This window comes from Mustelus asterias, chromosome 15 (genome assembly GCF_964213995.1).
Source record: "Mustelus asterias chromosome 15, sMusAst1.hap1.1, whole genome shotgun sequence".
Lineage (NCBI taxonomy): Eukaryota > Metazoa > Chordata > Chondrichthyes > Carcharhiniformes > Triakidae > Mustelus > Mustelus asterias.
Window position 1 is genome coordinate 84903340 of NC_135815.1, and position 19984 is coordinate 84923323.

At 48.5% G+C, this 19984-nt stretch overlaps 1 pseudogene across 1 annotated transcript in view; it reads left to right on the top strand.

Moving 5' to 3' along the window:
• The first annotated feature begins 595 nt into the window (after positions 1-595).
• LOC144504618 (ras-related protein Rab-32-like) overlaps positions 596-19984 on the top strand; it is a 30992-nt pseudogene continuing 11603 nt past the window's right edge. Inside the window, exons 1-2 of the transcript XR_013499677.1 lie at positions 596-855; positions 10112-10396. The product of XR_013499677.1 is annotated as a ras-related protein Rab-32-like (transcript). The remainder of the gene's footprint in view (positions 856-10111; positions 10397-19984) is intronic.

Sequence of the window (19984 nt, forward strand, 5' to 3'; positions counted from 1 at the left end):
GTCTGGAGGGTCCAGCGAGGCAGGTCTGGGGAATTCTGGGCAGGTCAAGGGGGAGCGGGCCAGGCGGGTCCCAGGCAGGTCTGGAGGGGCGGGACCTGGGGCAGGGGCGAGTCTGGAGGGATGGGCCAGGCGGGTTCCAGGGCAGGGGCGGGTCTGGAGGGGCGGGACAGGTGGGTCCCGGGGTGGGGGCGGGTCTGAGGAATTGCAGGCGGCTCTGGAGAGGCTGGCAGGCGGCTCCTGGGGTGGGTCTGGAGGGTCAGGCCGGTGGATCCCATGGCAGGGCGGGTCTGGGGAATTGCAGGCAGGTCTGGAGGGGCAGGCGGGCGGGTCTGTGGTGGGGTGGGTCTGGGAATTGTGGGTGGGTCCTGGGGAGGGTGGGTCTGGGATGGCGGGTGGGTCCTGGGGTGGGGGGTGGGGATTGCGGGAGGGTCCCAGGGTGGGGGTGGGTCTTGGGGAGGGTCCCAGGGCGGGTCTGGGGAATTGCAGGCGGGTCTGGCGTGGCGGGGGATTGTGGGTGGGTCCTGGGGTGGGGGCGGGTCTGGGTGATTGCGGGCGGGTCTGAGGGTGGAGGCGGGTCTGGCTGTGTGGGAATGCGGAAGCGCTGAGAGTCCGGGACGGGGCGCTCTGTTGCCGGGAGGATGGCGGAGGCGTTGCGGAGCGGCCCCGGGACTGAGCATCTGTTTAAGGTGCTGGTGATCGGGGAGCTGGGCGTGGGGAAGACCAGCATCATCAAGCGCTATGTCCACCGCCTCTTCTCCCACAATTACCGCGCCACCATCGGCGTGGACTTCGCCCTGAAGGTGCTGCCCTGGGATTCCAGCACCCTGATCCGTCTCCAGCTGTGGGACATCGCAGGTAAAGGGGCAGAGCGGCCGGTCGGGGGTGGGGGAGAGCAGTGAGCCGCTGTGATCACTCTGCAATGCCGGAGTTTAAATAGAAAGTTCCCCTGAAAGCAGCAGTGAAATGGTTAACTGGAGCCCGGGCTTTGTAAAGAGCCACTGGAGGAATGAGTGAGATTACCGCCCTCCCCATACCCACCGAGACTGGAACAGCTTGACGCAAACATAGTGTGAGCCTGATACACAATACACACAGACACACACAGTGTGAGCTTGACACACAGAGAGAGAGACACACACAGTGTGAGCTTGATAGAGAGAGAGAGACACAGTGTGAGCTTGATAGAGAGAGAGAGACACAGTGTGAGCTTGATACACAACACAGAGAGAGACACAGTGTGAGCTTGATACACAACACAGAGAGAGACACAGTGTGAGCTTGATACACAACACAGAGAGAGACACAGTGTGAGCTTGATACACAACACAGAGAGACACAGTGTGAGCTTGATACACAATACACACAGACACAGTGTGAGCTTGATACACAACACAGAGAGAGAGATACACGCGCAGTGTGAGCCTGATACACACCACACACACTGAGAGCCTGATATACACAGAGAGAGACACACACTGATACAAATTATACAGAGAGAGACACACACAGACTGATACACACAGAGCGAGCCTGATATGCAACACACACATAATGTGAGACTGATACACAATACACAGACGCACACACAGTGTGAGACTGATGCACAATACACACACACGCAGATACAGAGAGAGAGATAGATGTACACACACTGATACAGAGACACAAGCACACTGATGCAGAAAGAGAGACATAGGCATACTGATACACAGAGACAGACATTGATATACAGAGAGACACACACTGATAGAGGGAGATACATACACACACACACAGAGTTTGATAGAGTAAGAGACACACGCTGAGCCTGACATGCACGCACATAGAGTGAACCTTATATATAGACACACATGCACAGGATGACGTGTCACTGCTAATTCACTTCCAATTAATTCATTGTACTCAACTGTGGGACAAGTGGCTGAGTTCCCCCACTTGCATATCACTCTGCTCTAAACCTCTTCACCCCTTGCCCAAACTTTCTGCCCCCTCAGGAATTCCCTCACCACTTTTGGCACCTTTTTCATGTCCTGGCATTAATCTGTAAAGCATTTGATTGCTTTTACAATATTGCTTTTTGGAGCATCTGCAACTCATCCCAAAGTGCTGCAGCTAGCCAATAACCACTTACTAAAGAGTTAGTCACACATGTTGTGTGGGTGGAGCATGGGAGAGGATATGGGCAAAGCAAGATTCTGTCTGTAAGCATGTGGAGAAGAAACAGCTCCTCTGCTGATTTGATTTAGTGAGGTGACTCAGAGAAAAAAATACAGTCCATCCCGGACTGCTGCTTACACAAGGGAGTGACTTACTAGACTACTTTGGAGTGCGTTTAAAAGTCAACAATCTTGGTGCAAGATTGAAGTTAGTATTAGCCAGTCTGTACAGGACAAAGTAGGCTTTCTCCCTAATAGGGTATTAGTGAGACAATTAGGTTTTTATGACCATCCAGCAGTTTCCTGTTCGCTTTTACTGATGCCAGCTTTTTATTTCCAGATGTTTTTTTTAACCTGTCCTTTGGGTAACTCATAACAACATGCTGTAGCGCCCTAGAAAGTCATTCAGCTGTCAGTCACCACATGACACCGAGGTGTAGTACTAGAGGGTGCAGATCTGTCATTGTAGATTTGTCAGTGTATAAGACAAGTACAGGACTGGTGGGCACAGGGCTGTCATTAAATAACACTGGTATGTCACAGATGCTTTCTGCAACAAGAGGATGGTGGCCTAGTGGTAATGTTAAGGGAGGCAATGGTGTAGTGGTGTTGTCACTGCACTACCAATCCAGAGACTGAGTGTAATGCTCCGGGGACATGGATTAAAATCCCGCCACAGCAGATGTTAAAATTTGAATTCAGTGAATATCTGGAATTAAAAGTCCAATGATGACTGTGAAACCATTTTCTACTGATGCCCTTTAGGGAAAGAAATCTGACATCCATACCTGCTCTGGCCTACAGTGGGCACGGTGGCACAGTGGTTAGCACTGCTGTCTCACAGCGCCAGGGATCCGGGTTCGATTCCTGGCTTGGGTCACTGTCTGTGTGGAGTCTGCACATTCTCACCATGTCTGCATGGGTTTCCTCCGGGTGCTCCGGTTTCCTTCCGCAGTCTGAAAGACGTGCTGGTTAGATGCATTGGCTATGTTAAATTCTCCCTCAGTGTACCCGAACAGACGCCGGAGTGTGGCGACTAGGGGATTTTCACAGTAACTTCATTGCAGTGTTAAGATAAGCCTATTTGTGACACTAATAAACAAATGCAATAAACAAACAAATAAACATGTGACTCCAAGTCCACAGCAATATCCTTTGAAGTGGCCTTGCAAGCCCCTCAGGGCATTTAGGGATCGGCAATAAATGCTGTCCAGCCAGCGATACCCACATCCCATGAACAGATAATAAAAATCAGATCAAAACTCTGCAGTCCTGCCACATCCAGTCGCGAATGGTGGCGAACAATTAACTAAGGGAGGAAAAGGGGATACAAAAGGCAGTTTGCAACCATCATCAAGCAGAAGTGCCAAGTGGACCATCCACCTTGTCTTCTTCCTCAGGTCCCCTGCATCACAGATGTCAGTCTTGAGCCAATTCGATTCACTCCACGTGATTACAGGAGATGGCTGAAGGCACTGGATCGCAAGTTCCTGGCAGTGCCAACCTGTGCCAGGGGACATGGCCAGGATGCTGCCTGACCATATCCCTCTCCCCTGGGGACTCTCCTCACCTTTGTGTCTTTTGGAGGGATCCTCGCGACAGAACCACATCTGGGTGAACCTGTTGTAAACCACGCCGGCGTGGCATCACGTCAGAAAGGTAGAAAACTTTTGTGACGGGGGGAGATCTGATGATGGTGGTTAATTGTAATTAATTAGAATTCCTACAATGCAGAAGGAAGCCATTTTGCCCGTCGCGTCTGCACCGACTCTCTGAAAGAGCATCTTACACAGGCCCACCCCACCTTGTCCCCATAACCTGCACATTTACCACGGCTAATCCATCTACCTTGCACATCTTTGGATTGTGGGAGGAAACCGGAGTACCCAGAGGAAACCCATGCAAACATGGGGAGAACATGCCGACTCCGTGACTGCACAGACTGTCACCCGAGGCCGGAGTTGAACCTGGGTCCCTGGCACAATGAGGCAGCAGTGCTAACCACTGTGCCAGCATAATTAAAATGAACGTAAAACAGGTTCTCATCCATTACGGTGTGAACCTGGTTACATTGATGGCGAGAGACAACGAAAATCAGAAATTGCAATCTCCCGGTGAGATTTGCGATTTCATAGAAATCATAGAAACCCTACAGTGCAGAAGGAGGCCATTCGGCTCATCGAGTCTGCACCGACCACAATCCCACCCAGGCCCTACCCCCACATATTTACCCGCTAATCCCTCTAACCTACACATCCCAGGACTCTCAGGGGCAATTTTTAACCTGGCCAATCAACCTAACCCGCACATCTTTGGACTGTGGGAGGAAACCGGAGCACCCGGAGGAAACCCACGCAGACACGAGGAGAATGTGCAAACTCCACACAGACAGTGACCCGAGCCGGGAATCGAACCCGGGACCCTGGAGCTGTGAAGCAGCAGTGCTAACCACTGTGCTACCGTGCCGCCCACGGTAGCACAGTGGTTAGCACTGCTGCTTCACAGCAGTGCTAACCACTTTGTCGGATCTTGAGCTCCCACCGCTGATCCCACAGATGGAGAGCACAGGCGTTGTACTGGTGGCCACAGGTCTATCATTACAACAGTGGGGTACCGCACTGGTAGGTACAGCTGACATTAAATCCAATTCCTAGCCCTATGTATAAACACAAATAGGGCATTTTGCAGCCCTATCTTTGAGCGTAAAGAAATCAAATTCCAATCTATTTGTAATTAATTAGTAAATTCTAAATAAGCCCCTTATGCGATGTATTAGATGAAGTAATGAGATTCTGGGAATATGGTTTGGTGTAAGATGAGACGATTTGGATTGGCATGTTATGCCAAGAAGTTTTGCAAACAATGTGATGTTGTTTTGCAACTGCTGCTGTGATACTGGCAATACTATTGCTACTTGATGAAAAACTGAAGGAGTATTTGAAAAGAATGAATGTGCGCCTAACGGTGATATCTGCAGAGAAATGGTGTTCTACCTGAAGATACTAGGTAAAGGAAATGGGAGAGTTTGTAAAGCACAGATACCTATTGCTGTTCCCAAATACATCTTGCCCACCTGAGGTTGGATTGTGTGGTGGTAGAGTTTGTTAGAATGGAATCCCTACAATGCAGATCGAGGCTATTCGGCCCACCGAGTCCAATTTAAGGAGGTAATTCCTGAATCAAGAGTATAGAATCATAGAATTCTACATTGCAGAAGGAGGCCATTCGGCCCATCAAGCCTGCACTGACAACAATCCCACCCGGGCCCTATCCCGTAACCCCACGCATTTATCCTGCCAATCCCCCTAAAACTAAAGGGCAATTTGGTATGGTCAATCCACCTAACCCGCACGTCTTTGGACCACAGGAGGAAACCCACGCAGACACAGGGAGAATGTGCAAACTCCACACAGTCACCCGAGGCCGGAATTGAACACAGGTCTCTGGTGTTGTGAGGTAGCAGTGCTAACGACTGTGCTAATCATTGTTACCAGTACGTGGCTTCAATCTGAATGAAGAATTCCCTAACTGCACTACACTGTTCAACAAAGTAAAATAGAATTAATGCTTGGGGCAAGGGAAAATATTGCCTTGCGCACTGTTTGTATGGTTTAGTGGTTAACATTACTATACACCAACAAAAACAAGAATGATTAAATTGAGGATTAGATATTGATGTTGATTTGGACTCAAAAATAGATGTTACCCTGTGGACAGAAGCCTTCCAGATAGTTGTAAACCTAGACAGTTAGAGAATTGTGTACATAACAGTTCACTCAGGAAGTGAAAATAAAGCAGTTTATTTAGAATTTAATTAATTACAAATAGATCAGAATTTGATTTCTTTACACTCAAAGATAGGGCTGCAAAGTACCCTATTTGTGTTTCGATGTATACATAGGGCTAGGAATTGGATTTAATGTCAGCTGTATCCATCAGTACAGTACCCCACTGTTGTAGTGATAGACCTGTGGCCACCAGTACAATGGCCCAGTGTTATATTCTCATAGCCCTGTACCTCAAGTGTTATGATGTGGTGATGCTGGCGTTGGACTGGGGTAAACACAGTAAGAAGTGTGACAACACCAGGTTAAAGTCCAATAGGTTTATTTGGTAGCAAATGCCACTAGCTTTCGGAGCGTTGCCCCTTCGTCAGGTGGAGTGGAGAAATGCTCACAAACAGGGCATACAGAGACACAAACTCAATTTACAGAATAATGATTGGAATGCAGACTGCATTCTCCACTCCACTCTTTTTCTGCAGCAAGCTGTTGTGATCTGGAGCATACTGCCTGAAAGGAGGCAAAAGCAGCCTCGAAAGAACTCGATAAAAACTTGAAGGGAAAATAACTGACATTTCCAATAGGCACAAAATGCTTAATGCTGGAGAAAATGAAATAGATTTTATAGATAGCTAGTTTAGGTGACTGGCCCAACCACCTATACTAGCTACACAGTGCCAGGGATCAGAGTTCAATTCCAATCTTGGGTGACTGTGTGAAGTTTGCACGTTCTCCCCTTCTCTGCATGGGTTTCCTCCGGATACTCCGGTTTCCTCCCACACTCCAAAGATGTGCAGGTTCGGCAGATTGGCCGTGCTAAATTATCCTTTTGTATCCCAAGATGTGTAGGTGAGAGGAATTAGCGGGGTAAATATGTGGCGTTACGGGGATGGGGCGTGGGTAAGATGCTCTGTGAGAGAGTCAGTGCAGACCCGATGGGCCGAATGGCCTCCTTCTGCACTGTAGGGATTCTATGGTTTTGTGCCCTTTGTTGAAACTAAGCTCCTTTATACAGTATATTTTGTCTACCTCAAAGCTATTTGTCACAGTTAAGACCTCACATTATACCCAATTCTGATCCATTTAGTAAGACTATTATGTAAATAATAGTAGCTGTTTACTTCAAACCAATTCTCTCAAACAAAATTTGACTGCGTTCAATCCCTTTGAGTCACAGAAAGTTATGGTTAGTAGAACTGCACTCTACTTAATGGATCCCTCAACCTTCATTAGACCAGATGCTGTTTGATTCACTTATTTCCTTGCACAGGCATTTCTTGTGGACAACACTCTGACATTGGGAGCAGTAATTAAACCATGATTTCTTAACAGGGCAATTCAAAGCTACCTGTTAATGTTGGAAAGCTCACTGTCCCAGGATTCTAGGAAATTTAATTATTAACCGTTAACTCTCATGATTTGGACATGCAACTCCCCAGAATGTCCACATTGGCTTCAACAGTTCGAGGGTCATCATCATCTTCTCAGGGCAGCTAAGATAGAATCATAGAATCCTACAATGCAGAAGGAGGCCTTTCGGCCCATTGAGCCTGCACCCACCACAATCCCACCCAAGCCCTGTTCCCGTAACCCCATGCATTTACTATAGCTAGTCCCCCTGACACTAAGGGGCAATTTAGCATGGCCAATCCACCTAACCCGCACATCTTTGGACTGTGGGAGGAAACAGGAGCACCCGGAAGAAACCCATGCAGACATGGGGAGAATGTGCAAACTCCACACAAATAGTGACCCAAACCGGGAATCGAACCCGGTGTCCCTGACGCTGTGAGGCAGCAGTGCTAACCACTGTGCCACCTTGCCCTCCGCATGATGGAGCAGCATATGACACATGGCCAGTCCTGCCTACACCCTAGGAACAATAGTATGGATACTTGGAAGATGAAGCTAAATAAGTACATGAGGGAGAAATTAACAGAAGAATATATTGACAGTGTAATATAAAGTAAGGTAGGAGAAGGATCTTAAATGTATTGCTCCACTCCTAACTAATTCTTAATTTACACATTTATTTTGTAATCTAATTATCAAGCTGGGTTTTGCAATTGCAAGTTCAAGGGTTTATAGAAACATGGGAACTAGAAGCAGGAGGAGGCCATTCGGCCCTTCAGGTCTTCTCCGCCCATTCATTTTGATCATAGCTGATCATCGAATTCAATATCCTGATTCCCCCTTCAAAGAAAATTACAGCACAGGAACAGGCCCTTCGCCCTCCAAGCCTGCACCGACCATGCTGCCCAAAACCCCCTACCCTTCCAGGGACCAGTGCGAGGTGATTCATTTTGGGAGGACAAATTTGAATGCGGATTACAGGGTCAAAGGTAGGGTTCTGAGGAATGTGGAGGAACCGAGAGATCTTGGGGTTCATATCTACAGATCTCTGAAGGTTGCCGCTCAAGTGGATAGAGCCGTGAAGAAGGCCCAGAGTGTGTTAGCGATTATTAACAGGGGGATTGAGTTTAAGACCCGTGGGGTTATGCTGCAACTGTACAGGACCTTGGTGAGACCACATTTGGAATATTGTGTGCAGTTCTGGTCACCTCACTATAAGAAGGATGTGAGGCACTGGAAAGAGTGCAAAGGAGAGGAGGTCTTATGAGCAAAGGTTGAGGGAGCTAGGGCTTTTCTCTTTAGAGCGGAGGAGGTTGAGAGGCGACTTAATAGAGGTTTATAAGATGATGAGGGGGATAGATAGAGTGGACGTTCAGAGACTATTTCCTCAGGTGGATGTAGCTGTTACTAGGGGGCATAACTATAAGGTTCATGGTGGAAGATATAGGAGGGATGTCCGAGGTAGGTTCTTTACTCAGAGAGTGGTTGGGGTGTGGAAGGACTGCCTGCTGTGATAGTGGAGTCGGACACTTTAGGAACTGGGGTGGGGGGGGGGGGGGGTGAGGTGGGGGGGGGTGGGTGGGGGGGTGGGGTGCGGTGGGGGGGGTGGGGGGGGGGTGGGGTGGGTGGGGGGGGGGGGGTGAGGTGGGGGGGGGTGGGTGGGGGGGTGGGGTGCGGTTAGGGGGGGTGGGGGGGGGTGGGGGGTTGGGGGGGGGTGGGGGTGGGTGGGGGGGTGGGGTGCGGTGGGGGGGTGGGGGGGGGGTGGGGGGGTGGGGGGGGGTGGGGGGTTGGGGGGGGGTGGGGTGGGGTGGGGGGGTGGGGTGCGGTGGGGGGGGGTGGGGGGTTGGGGGGGGTGGGGGGGGGGTGGGGGGTTGGGGGGGGGTGGGGGGTTGGGGGGGTGTGGGGGGGGGTGGGGGGTGGGGTGGTGGGGGGGGGTGGGGGGGGTGGGGGGTGGGGTGGTGGGGGGGGGTGGGGGGGGGGGGTGGGGGGGGTGGGGGGGGTGGGGGGGGGGTGGGGGGGGGGTGGGGGGGGTGGGTGGGGGGGGGGGTGGGGGGGGGGTGGGGGGGGGGGTGGGGGGGGGGGGGGGTGGGGGGGGGGGGTGGGGGGGGGGGTGGGGGGGGGGTTGGGGGGGGGGGGGGGGGGGGGGGGGGGGGGGGGGGGGGGTGGGGGGGGGGGGGGTGGGGGGGGGGGTGGGGGGGGGGGGGGGTGGGGGGGTGGGGGGGGGGGGGGTGGGGGGGGGGGTGGGGGGGGGGTGGGGGGGTGGGGGGGGGGTGGGGGGGGGGTGGGGGGGTGGGGGGGGGGTGGGGGGTGGGGGGGGGGGTGGGGGGGTGGGGGGGGGTGGGGGGTGGGGGGGTGGGGGGGGGGTGGGGGTGGGGGGGGGGGGGTGGGGGGGGGGGGTGGGGGGGGGGGGTGGGGGGGGGGGGTTGGGGGGTGGGGGGGGGGGTTGGGTGGGGGGGGGGGTTGGGGGGGGGGGGTGGGGGGGGGGGGGGGGTTGGGGGGGGGGGGGGGGGGGGGGGGGGGTTGGGGGGGGGGTGGGGGTGGTGGGGGTGGGGGGGGTGGTGGGGGTGGGGGGGGGGTGGGGGTGGGGGGGGGGGTGGGGGGGGGGGGGGGGGTGGGGGGGGGGGGGTGGGCGTGGGGGGGTGGGTGGGGGGTGGGGGGGGGGTGGGTGGGGGTGGGGGGGGGGTGGGTGGGGGGTGTGGGGGGGGTGAGGGGTCGGGGGGGTGAGGGGGCAGGGGGGTGGTGGGTGGGGGTGGGAAGCAAAATTATCCTTATTTGTGGATTTATTTACACTCAGTTTTGGCAAATCTTTGGTTGCCACAGGTCAAGAACGATTCGGCAACATGACGAGGGTGTATTATAAAGAAGCTGTTGGGAGCATTTGTCGTCTTTGATGTCTCCAGACGCTCGACATTTGACCGCAGTTCTGAAATGGAAAAGCGACTTGGACAGTAAAGTGAAGCTGCCCAACGGGGAGCCAATCCCCGCAGTGCTTTTGGCAAACAAGGTGCGATCAGCAATGGGATGGTTTGGAGAACAGCCGATCAACGCTGGATCGCTACTGCAAGGACAAATGGCTTCATAGCGTGGTTTGAAACCTCAGCGAAGGTGAGTGACAACTTGCCGTCCGCCTGGGACACCGCAGTAAGGTAGCCCCAACCCAACATGACAACACAATGTTGCTTACTGGCCAAGTGTCAGCCAAAAGCTCAGTTGTAGCACTCTTCCCGCTGAAATAGAAGGCTGCGGGTCACACTCCCAGTGAAGGACTGGCGGAGTGCTGCACTATCGAAGGTGGTGTTTTTCAGATAAGCTGAGTCTGTCCTCTCTAAGGTGGATGTGAATGACCACAGGGCAACATTTTGGAGAATAACAGGGGATTATCATGTGTTTGGCTAACATGTATCCCTCAACCCTTTTTGGGGTATTTGGGAGGCACAACAGAAATTTATCCCAAGAGGAGGAAACATGCTAAGGGGAGGACGAGGCATCCATGGCTGACGAGGGAAGTCAAGAACAGCATTAAAGCAAAAGAAAAAGCATACAAAGTGGCAAGGATTAGTGGGAAGCCAAAGGATTGGGAAGCCTTTAAAAACGAGCAGAGGACAACTAAAAAAGCAATAAGGGGAGGGAGAGGATGAAGTATGAGTGTAAACTAGCTAGTAATATAAAAGAAGGTAGAGTTTTTTTCAATATATAAAAGATAAGAGAGAGGCAAAAATAGACATTGGACCACTGGAAAATGAGGCTGGAGAAGTAACAATAGGAAACAAAGAAATGGCAGAGGAACTGAATAGTTACTTTGCACCAGTCTTCACGGTGGAAGACACCAGCAGGATGCCAGAGCTCCAGGAGAATCAGGGGGCACAGGTGAATGTAGTGGCCATCACTAAGGAGAATGTTCTGGGGAAACTGAAAGGTCTGAAGGTGGATAAATTACCTGGGCCGGATGGACTACACCCCAGGGTTCTAAAAGAGACAGCTGAGGAAATTTTGGAGGCATTGGTGGTGATCTTTCAGGAATCATTGGAGGCAGGGAGGGTCCCAGAGGATTGGAAAGTAGCTAATGTAACACCGCAGTTTAAGAAGGGAGGGAGGCAGCAGACGGGAAATTATAGGCCGGTTAGCCTGACTTCAGTCATTGGCAAGATTTTAGAGTCCATTATTAAAGATGAGATCGCAGAGTACTTGGGAGTACATGATAAAGTAGGACTGAGTCAGCACAGCTTCATCAAGGGGAGGTCATGACTGATAAATCTTGTTAGAGTTCTTTGAGGAGGTAACAAGGAAGTTAAATAAAGGAGAACCAGTGCACGTGATTTATTTAGATTTCCAGGAGGCCTTCGACAAGGTGCTGCATAAGAGACTGTTAAATAAGTTAAGAGCCCATGGTGTTAAGGGTAAGATCCTGGCATGGATAGAGGATTGGCTGACTGGCTGAAGGCAGAGAGTGGGGATGGCAGCTGGTGACTAGTGATGTGCCTCAGGGGTCGGTGCTGGGACCACAACTTTTCACAATATACATTAACAATTTGGAAGAAGGAACTGAAGGCACTGTTGCTAAGTTTGCAGATGATACAAAGATATGTAGAGGGACAGGTACTATTGAGGAAGCAGGGGGGCTACAGAAGGACTTGGACAGGTTAGGAGAGTGGGCAAAAAAGTGGCAGATGGAATACAATGTGGAAAAGTGTGAGGTTATGCACTTTGGAAGGAAGAATGGAGGCAGAGACTATTTTCTAAATGGGGAATTGCTTAGGAAATCAGAAGCACAAAGGGACTTGGGAGTCTTTGTTCAAGATTCTCTTAAGGTTATCGTGCAGGCTCAGTCAGCAGTTAGGAAGTCAACTACAATGTTAGCATTCATGTCAAGAGGACTAGAATAAAGAGCAGGATGTACTTCTGAGGCTGTATAAGGCTCTGGTCAGACCCCATTTGGAGCATTGTGAGCAGATTAGGGACCCATATCTAAGGAAGGATGTGCTGGCCTTGGAAAGGGTCCAGAGGAGGTTGACAAGAATGATCCCTGGAATGAAGAGCTTGTCGTATGAGGAGCAGTTGAGGAATCTGGTTCTGTACTCGTTGGAGTTTAGAAGGATGAGGGGGGATCTTATTGAAACTTACAAGATACGGCGAGGCCTGGATAGAATGGATGTGGAGAGGATGTTTCCACTAGTAGGAAAAACTAGAACCAGAGGGCACAACCTCAGGCTAAAGGGACGATCCTTTAAAACAGATGAGGAAGAATTTCTTCAGCCAGAGAATGGTGAATCTGTGGAACTCTTTGCCGCAGAAGGCTGTGGAGGCCAGGTCATTGAGTGTCTTTAAGACAGAGAAAGATAAGTTCTTGATTAAAAAGGGGATCAGGGGTTATGGGGAAAAGGCAGGAGAATGGGGATGAAAAAATATCAGCCATGATTGAATGGCAGAGCAGATTCAATAGGCTGAGTGGCCTAATTCTACTCCAATGTCTTATGGTCAACCTGCACCAAATACAGATGATCAGGTCATATAGCAACAGCTGTTAGTTTCTTGCAATTTTTCTCCTGTTAGAAGTGGAGCAGCACAGTGGTTGGCACTGCTGCCTCACAGCGCCAGGGACCCAGGTTCAATTCCAGCCTCGGGTCACTGTCTGTGTGGAGTTTGCACGTTCTCCCCGTGCCTGCGTGGGTTTCCTCCGGGTGCTCCGGTTTCCTCCCACAGTCCAAAGGTGTGCAAGTTAGGTTGACTGGCCATGCTAAATTGCCCCTTAGTGCCAGGGAGATTAGCAGGGTAAATACGCGGGGTTACGGGGACAGGACCTGGATGGGATTGTTGTCAGTGCAGGCTTGATGAGCCGAATGGCCTCCTTTTGCACTGTCGGGATTCAGACTTCCTCAAGGCTTTTTGTCATTTAAGGGGATCACGGTTCCTCTGATCCAGCTCCATGAATCCTCCTTTCCTTCATATGCCTTAATATCTTTGCTAAAAAAAAATCAATCCATCTAAGTTTTAAAATTAACAGTGGATCCAACAGCAATTGCCATTTGCAGAAGCAAGTTCTGAACTTCTATCACACTTTTCGCGTACAAGTATTTACTAACTTATGAAAGGTTTGGATCTACTTTTTACAATATTCCAACAAGCCAAAATGCTATTATATCAATGCTATTCTGATAATCCCCATGGAGACCAATAACGCAAATGAAATTAATTCCCAAACAACGTCATTAGAAAGAAACCCACGGACAGGATTTTGCATTTTCAAACTTTTACTGCAATAATTAAATCCAAAATGAACAGATGCAATTACAGACAAGTGGCATTCAGTAGAAACTATAATGTACACTGGCTGCTACAACAAGGATAAGCCTCACACATTCCTCTACCGTATATGGCATCAAGCAGCTGAAAAGGCCCATGCCATACTGAGTGTAATAACTTTGGCTCACCGGTCAGCTATGAAACAACTAATGTTTAATCACAACGTACTCTCTTACAGAGTCTCGCAGCTTTGTGGCTGCCAGTTAGTGTCTGGAATCGATCTGAGGCAAAAAGCCCATGCTTGTTCCACTTGCCCCTTAAAGGGGCCATGTACCACGCTAAGCATGAAATTTGAAGCCCTCTGCATGGTGGGTTTGGTGGCCATTTAGTTGGGCAGGTGAGGGGACCCCTCCACCTTCCCATCATTGCCCTGATTAAAGAAGACCCGTGGATCTGTGGGCTTTTCTGTCCCGCTGCCAATGAAGGACTTTAATTGGCAGTTAATACCCGACTGAAGGGCCTCATCCAGTCAGCATGGTATTCACCAAGTGGGGGATACGCCATGAGGGAAGCTTGGAAAGCGAGCCCTGGTGTGTTTCCTCGGGGGGCTTCCTGGGAAGGGTCACTCACTCAAAAGCACTCAGTGCCTGACTGAGAACCCCAGCATCAGGAAGGGGTGCCCACTGAGTCACCTTTCTGACCATGCTGATCCCTCTCCCTTCCCCCCCCACACACCCCACAATCCCCTCCCATAATCTAAACCCCTGCCCCCACCCCCCACGCTTCACCCTGTGCCAGGGTCCATGCAATTTTAGGTCTCGGGTGAAGGAAGTAACAGCAGCAGCCTCTGTCTCCCTGGTGGCGCTGCTGATGACTGAAGAGCTGCCACCTTTTAATTAGCTGGCACCTCTCAGCCTGGGATTTCCTGGCAAAGGCTCGGTCCATTAAGTGCAGCACCTACCCTCGGCAGAGGATGGTCTTCCCCAAAGAAGACGTGTAAGGGTTTTTGTTAGCTCTCCAGCTGGTGAGATCCATGTTGTTTCCATTATATATCACCCCATTATTTCCCAAGTAACAGTTCTGTTTTTTAATTTGCAGTGTTAGGTTAGGAGTTCCTGTTGGTGGCACAGTGGTTAGCGCTGCTGCCTCACAGCACCAGGGACCCGGATTCGATTCCCGGCTTGGGTCACTGTCTGAGTGGAGTTTGCACGTTCTCCTCGTGTCTGCATGGGTTTCCTCCGGGTGCTCCGGTTTCCTCCCACAGTCTGAAAGACGTGCTGCTTAGGTGCATTGATCATGCTAAATTCTCCCTCAGTGTACCTGAACGGGTACACTGAGGGAGAATTTGCCGGAGTGTGGCAACTAGGGGATTTTCACAGTAACTTCATTGCAGTGTTAATGCAAGCCTGCTTGTGACACTAATAAATAAACTTTACCATCTGACCATAGAAGTTTCATAGTACAATGGCACACAATTCCTAATCTGCACAACACTTGCTGCTGAAGTCAGTTCTTCTGATCTCCTTCACCAGCTGTGCCATTGACATCCCGCCTCAGCGGTCTGACGCCCACAGTTTCACAGTCTCAGTTCCACACTCCTTCGGTTGGAAAACCCACTGTTACTCACAGCTCCATTTCTCAGCCTCTGAACTAATCTTTTCCTTGAGAATTCTCTTGCTTTTTCCCTGGGAGATCTAATGTGCATGTTCGCTGTTCTCCTCCAAGTTGTTACAAAACACCAGGAGCAATTTGACATTCCAATTAGCTTCTATTTGTCTTTTCTCCCTCCCAGTTCAACTCCAGAGCAACCTAGGTTACATGGGGTACTTCTCAGAAATGAGATGATTGCCAGGAATCCAACACCCCCCTTTCAAACTATCTCCTTTACTTTTAAAATATAAATTATAATTGCAAAGTTCAGCATTCTTGGCGCCATGTGTTTCCCCTGAAAGCTTCAGTTAAATCTCTCCTTGACGGTCTAAATTCCAGGGAATGCAATCCCAGTTTGTTTAAGCTCTCCTCGTAGTTTAACCCTTGTAGTCCAGATTTCATTTGTTATACAAACTGGTGTGTTTTAACCTCTGTAGCGAATAATGACACGAAGTCGACTTTAAATACTTAAATACAATTTCCTTTATTCTGTGGCTACTTCAACAACAGTAAATACTTGCATAAACCAAATACTCACCATCTGTTACTTTACTTAAGGTTGATTTCCACTTGCAATTAAAACCTGGCCAGGATTTTGTTGTCGCATGGGATCAGTTCTTTGTTCTCTTCTCATTCCAGATGTTGTGTCTCCTTGTGAGCTTGGTCCCTGGGTTCTTCACACTGCCTTCTGAACAAGCTCTTTGTGTTAGCATAGTTAAAACTCCAAAAGTTCCTTGGTAATCAGCCAATGAATTGATCAGAAACCCAATTGCATCATTCGATTAGGCCAATCAAATAGAGCCAAGGTAGTGGTATTGGTCACTCCAGACCCCACCATATCTAGGCCCCTTAAATGCATATTGTTTACATTCCAATGCCCAGATTAGGAATACTGGCTCCAAAAATCTGTGAAGAACTCCTCCCTGCCAAGGGCAAGCTATTACATCTGATGCCTTGTGTCCTTTGATAAGTTCCAGGCCCACTTGACAACCAGAAATCCCAGCATAGTGCAAAAACACCTTTCACCAAAAATCAGGTTTGCTTGATTGAAGATCTTTTGTCAAATTAATTAAAAGTTAAATCTCTGCTGACCATTCAGCCACACTTCTAGTAAATCTAAGCTACATTTCCTCCAAGGCCAATAGATCCTCATTAAGGTTTAATGCCCAGAATTATTAGCAGTATATTCAGGTGTGGTCTAACCAAGGCATTGTCTAGCTAGCTGATACATGACATCTACTGCTGTGTGTTCTAGTCCTCTAGATGTTATGATCTGGTTCAGATTTGTTCAATCAAAAAATCTTTGAAATCCTTGTAACCCACAAGGAGAATAAAGACACAGGATTCCTCGGTTTTAAACAAACAAATTAAACTTTAAAGTTAAAGTTTTCTTATTAGTCACAAGTAGGCTTACATGAAGTTAATGTGAAAATCCCCGAGTCGCCGCACTCTGGCGTCTGTTCGGGTACACTGAGGGAGAATTTAGCATGGCCAATGCACCTAACCGGCACGTCTTTCAGACTGTGGGAGGAAACAAGAGCACCCAGAGGGGAGACATGGAGAATGTGCAGACTCAACTGAGACAGTGACCCAAGCAGGGAATCGAACCCGGGTCCCTGGCACTGTGAGGCAGCAGTGCTAACCACCCTGTACTGTACAAAGTCAGAAAAGTGAAATAATCTACAATATCTACCTTATACTCTAACATGAGGTAAGTACAAATTAACAAGCAAACTGTGGTTGAACACATCACACGCACATTAATTGGCACTTGTGAGCAAGACCGATCCAATAGATTTTTCGGAAACCTACCCAGATGCCAGTGACCACTGTGAGTCACAAAATTCTGTGCACAATTCTGTCTCCCTCACACAGGAATTCAATGCTTCACTTCCTTAAACACTGTTCCAACTTGGACTCAACAACTGCTCATCTCCCGATGGTCCAATCTCTTCTCCTGAGACTGCGTTCCACGGGTTTCACAAAGCTGCCTCTAATTACTAGCTCATTTCCAATTATTTTGCCGACCATTTCAGCAGGATGATACTGCTCCTAGATTTCTCCAAACGCCAGTCACCCAGCTACACCGAGCGATAAATGCCCCCAGGTCGTCTCTGAACACTAATTGCTTGGAGCTTGCTTACAACAGCACCTTTTTGGTATAACCTCCTTTTCTGCTGCAGAACACTCCGATACATTGAAATTAGAGAACCTGCTTAAGCTCCATCAATCTCCAAGATGATGTAACCTTTCAGGGTTCACTGAATTATTTTTAACTAGTTTAGTTCTAACTCCCAAACAAAACATCTCTCAAGACTGCACTTCTTTGCATGCCTTTTAAAAAAAATTCATTTACAGGCTGTAGGCATTGCTGAGTTAGGCCAGCATCTATTGCCAATCCCTCGTTTCCCTTGAGAAGGTGGTGGTGAGCTTCTCTCTGCTACAGACCCAACACTGCACAGTAACCACATTATCACATGACCCTGTCTACCAACTTAATCAAAACAAATACCCAGGGGATCTTTTGTGTAAACAGTCACCCAGCTTTATCAAAGTAAACACTTGCAAGACTAAAAATGAGTAATTATCCTGTTTTCACAATACCTGAGCTAAATGTTCCCCAGACACACTGACTGCATGCAGAATAAATCTGAAACTTTAAACATTCTCCTGAAACTTAAAAAAAATCAATAATTATATATCATCACAGCTTACTTTCATAACAATAATCCTGCCAGAACTAAGCATTACCTCTAAGATATTAACCTAATCCACAAACTGGATAGTCACAACAATATAAGGGCCATTGTTCCTTAAGGCACTTGATTATTTTCTGTACCTCTCAGCTGGAGTATTGTGTACAGTTCTGGGCGCCATCCTATAGGCAGGATGTGTACGCACTGGAGAGAGTGTAGAAGAGGTTTACAAGAGTGGTTCCAGGGATGAGAAACTTCAGTTAGGCAGATAGAATGGAGAGGTTGGGACTGTTTTCCCTGGAGAGAAGAAGGCTAAGAGGAGATTTAATAGAGATATTCAAGATGATTAGGGGATGGACAGAGTAGACTGGGAGAAACTGTTCCCTCTCGTAAAAGGACCAAGAATGAGAGGGCACAGATATAAAATGATTTGCAAAAGAATCAAATATGATGTGAGAAAATATATTTTTCACACAGTGAGTAGTTCGGGTGTGGAATGCACTGCCTGGCCATGTGGTGAAGGCAAGTTCAATCGACGCATTCAAGAGGGCATTGGACAATTATTTTACGAGAAACATGTGCGGGATATAGGGAAAAGGCAGGGGAATGGCACGAAGTTATAATGTTGATTTGGAGAGTCAGTGCAGACACGATGGGCCAAATGGTCTCCTTCTGCACTGTAACAATTCTGTGATTCCATAAATATTTTAATGATCTGTGTACCTGGACCTCCAAGTTCTTTGGATCTCTAACATTTCCATCTTTTCAACAACAGCAACAAAACCTATATTTATATAACGCCTTTATCATAATGAAACATCGCAAGGCATTTCACAGAAGCATTATACAACAAAATAATACACCGACTCACAAAAGGAGATAAGAGGTCAGTTGACTTGGTCAAAGAGCTTTAAGGTCTTAAAGAAGTAAAGTGAGATACAGAGGTGAGGAGGGTATCCCAAAACTTGGGGCGTAAGCAATAGAATCAGAGCCACCAGTGGTGGAACAATTAATATTGAGGGAGCATAAGAATCCAGAATTTGAAGAGTGGTTATGTCTCATTTAGAAAATGCCCGGTTCCATTTTTTTAGGTCCAAAGTGGATAGCTTCACATTTGTCTGCATTGAAATCCAATTGTCACAGCTTTGCGCATTCTTAGTCTTTCAATTTCCTTTTGTAATTTAATCTACACTCCTTGCAAGACAACCTATCTTTGTGTCACTGGCAAATTTGGATATCTGTATTCCTATCCCACCATTAATAGTGAAACATTGAGGGCCCAAAATGGATCTGTGCAGGGTGCCTCTCGCATAGTATAATTTTTCCATTACTGTTAACTGGCTCACAGTAACTTTCTTGATCGCCTGCCCTTGAATCAATAATAATCTCCTTGGGATGTCTGGCATGCTGACTTCTTCTGCAAGTACTGAAGCAGGGGAATATTTCAACCATTTCCTTATTTACATTAACAACATCACCGTTATTACTTTTCAGGGGCCCACATTATAATCAGGTTAGAGAACAAGCAAATGTTGCAGGGTTCATCTTGATATTGCTTGCAAGTTCTTTTCAGACTCACATTTTGTAATTCTTCCTGTTTTGTTTGTCGCTCTTTGTACCTTTCCCATTCACCGGGATCTGTGTTTTTTGCAGTTTTGTCTGGTATTTTTTCTCAGTTTTATGTTGTCTTTTACCAGTTGTCCATGGCTGTCTTTTTTGGCAAGTTGAACTTTAGGGGTCCAAACTGATTCTGTGTCACAAATCCTTTGTTTGATTTCCTTCCACTGACCCCACATTTTGCCCATTAACAGATTTGTCCAGTTTACTGTGGGCAGTTTCTGCCTCACTCCTTTGAAGTCGACCTTAACTATACCTAGAATCTTTGTAACTATTTCATTTTCCTCCCCTTTTAAACTCTACATGGAATTTGATTAGACTACGATCACTGTTAATGCACAGCTGGCTATTAACAAAATCTGGCTCATTACCCATCACTAAATCTAATATGGCTGCCTCTTTGATGGCCCTAGGATATATTGGGCAGGATTCTCCAGCCTCACTCGCCTCAAAACCGGAGAATCCCGCCTGAGATCAATAGACTTTTACA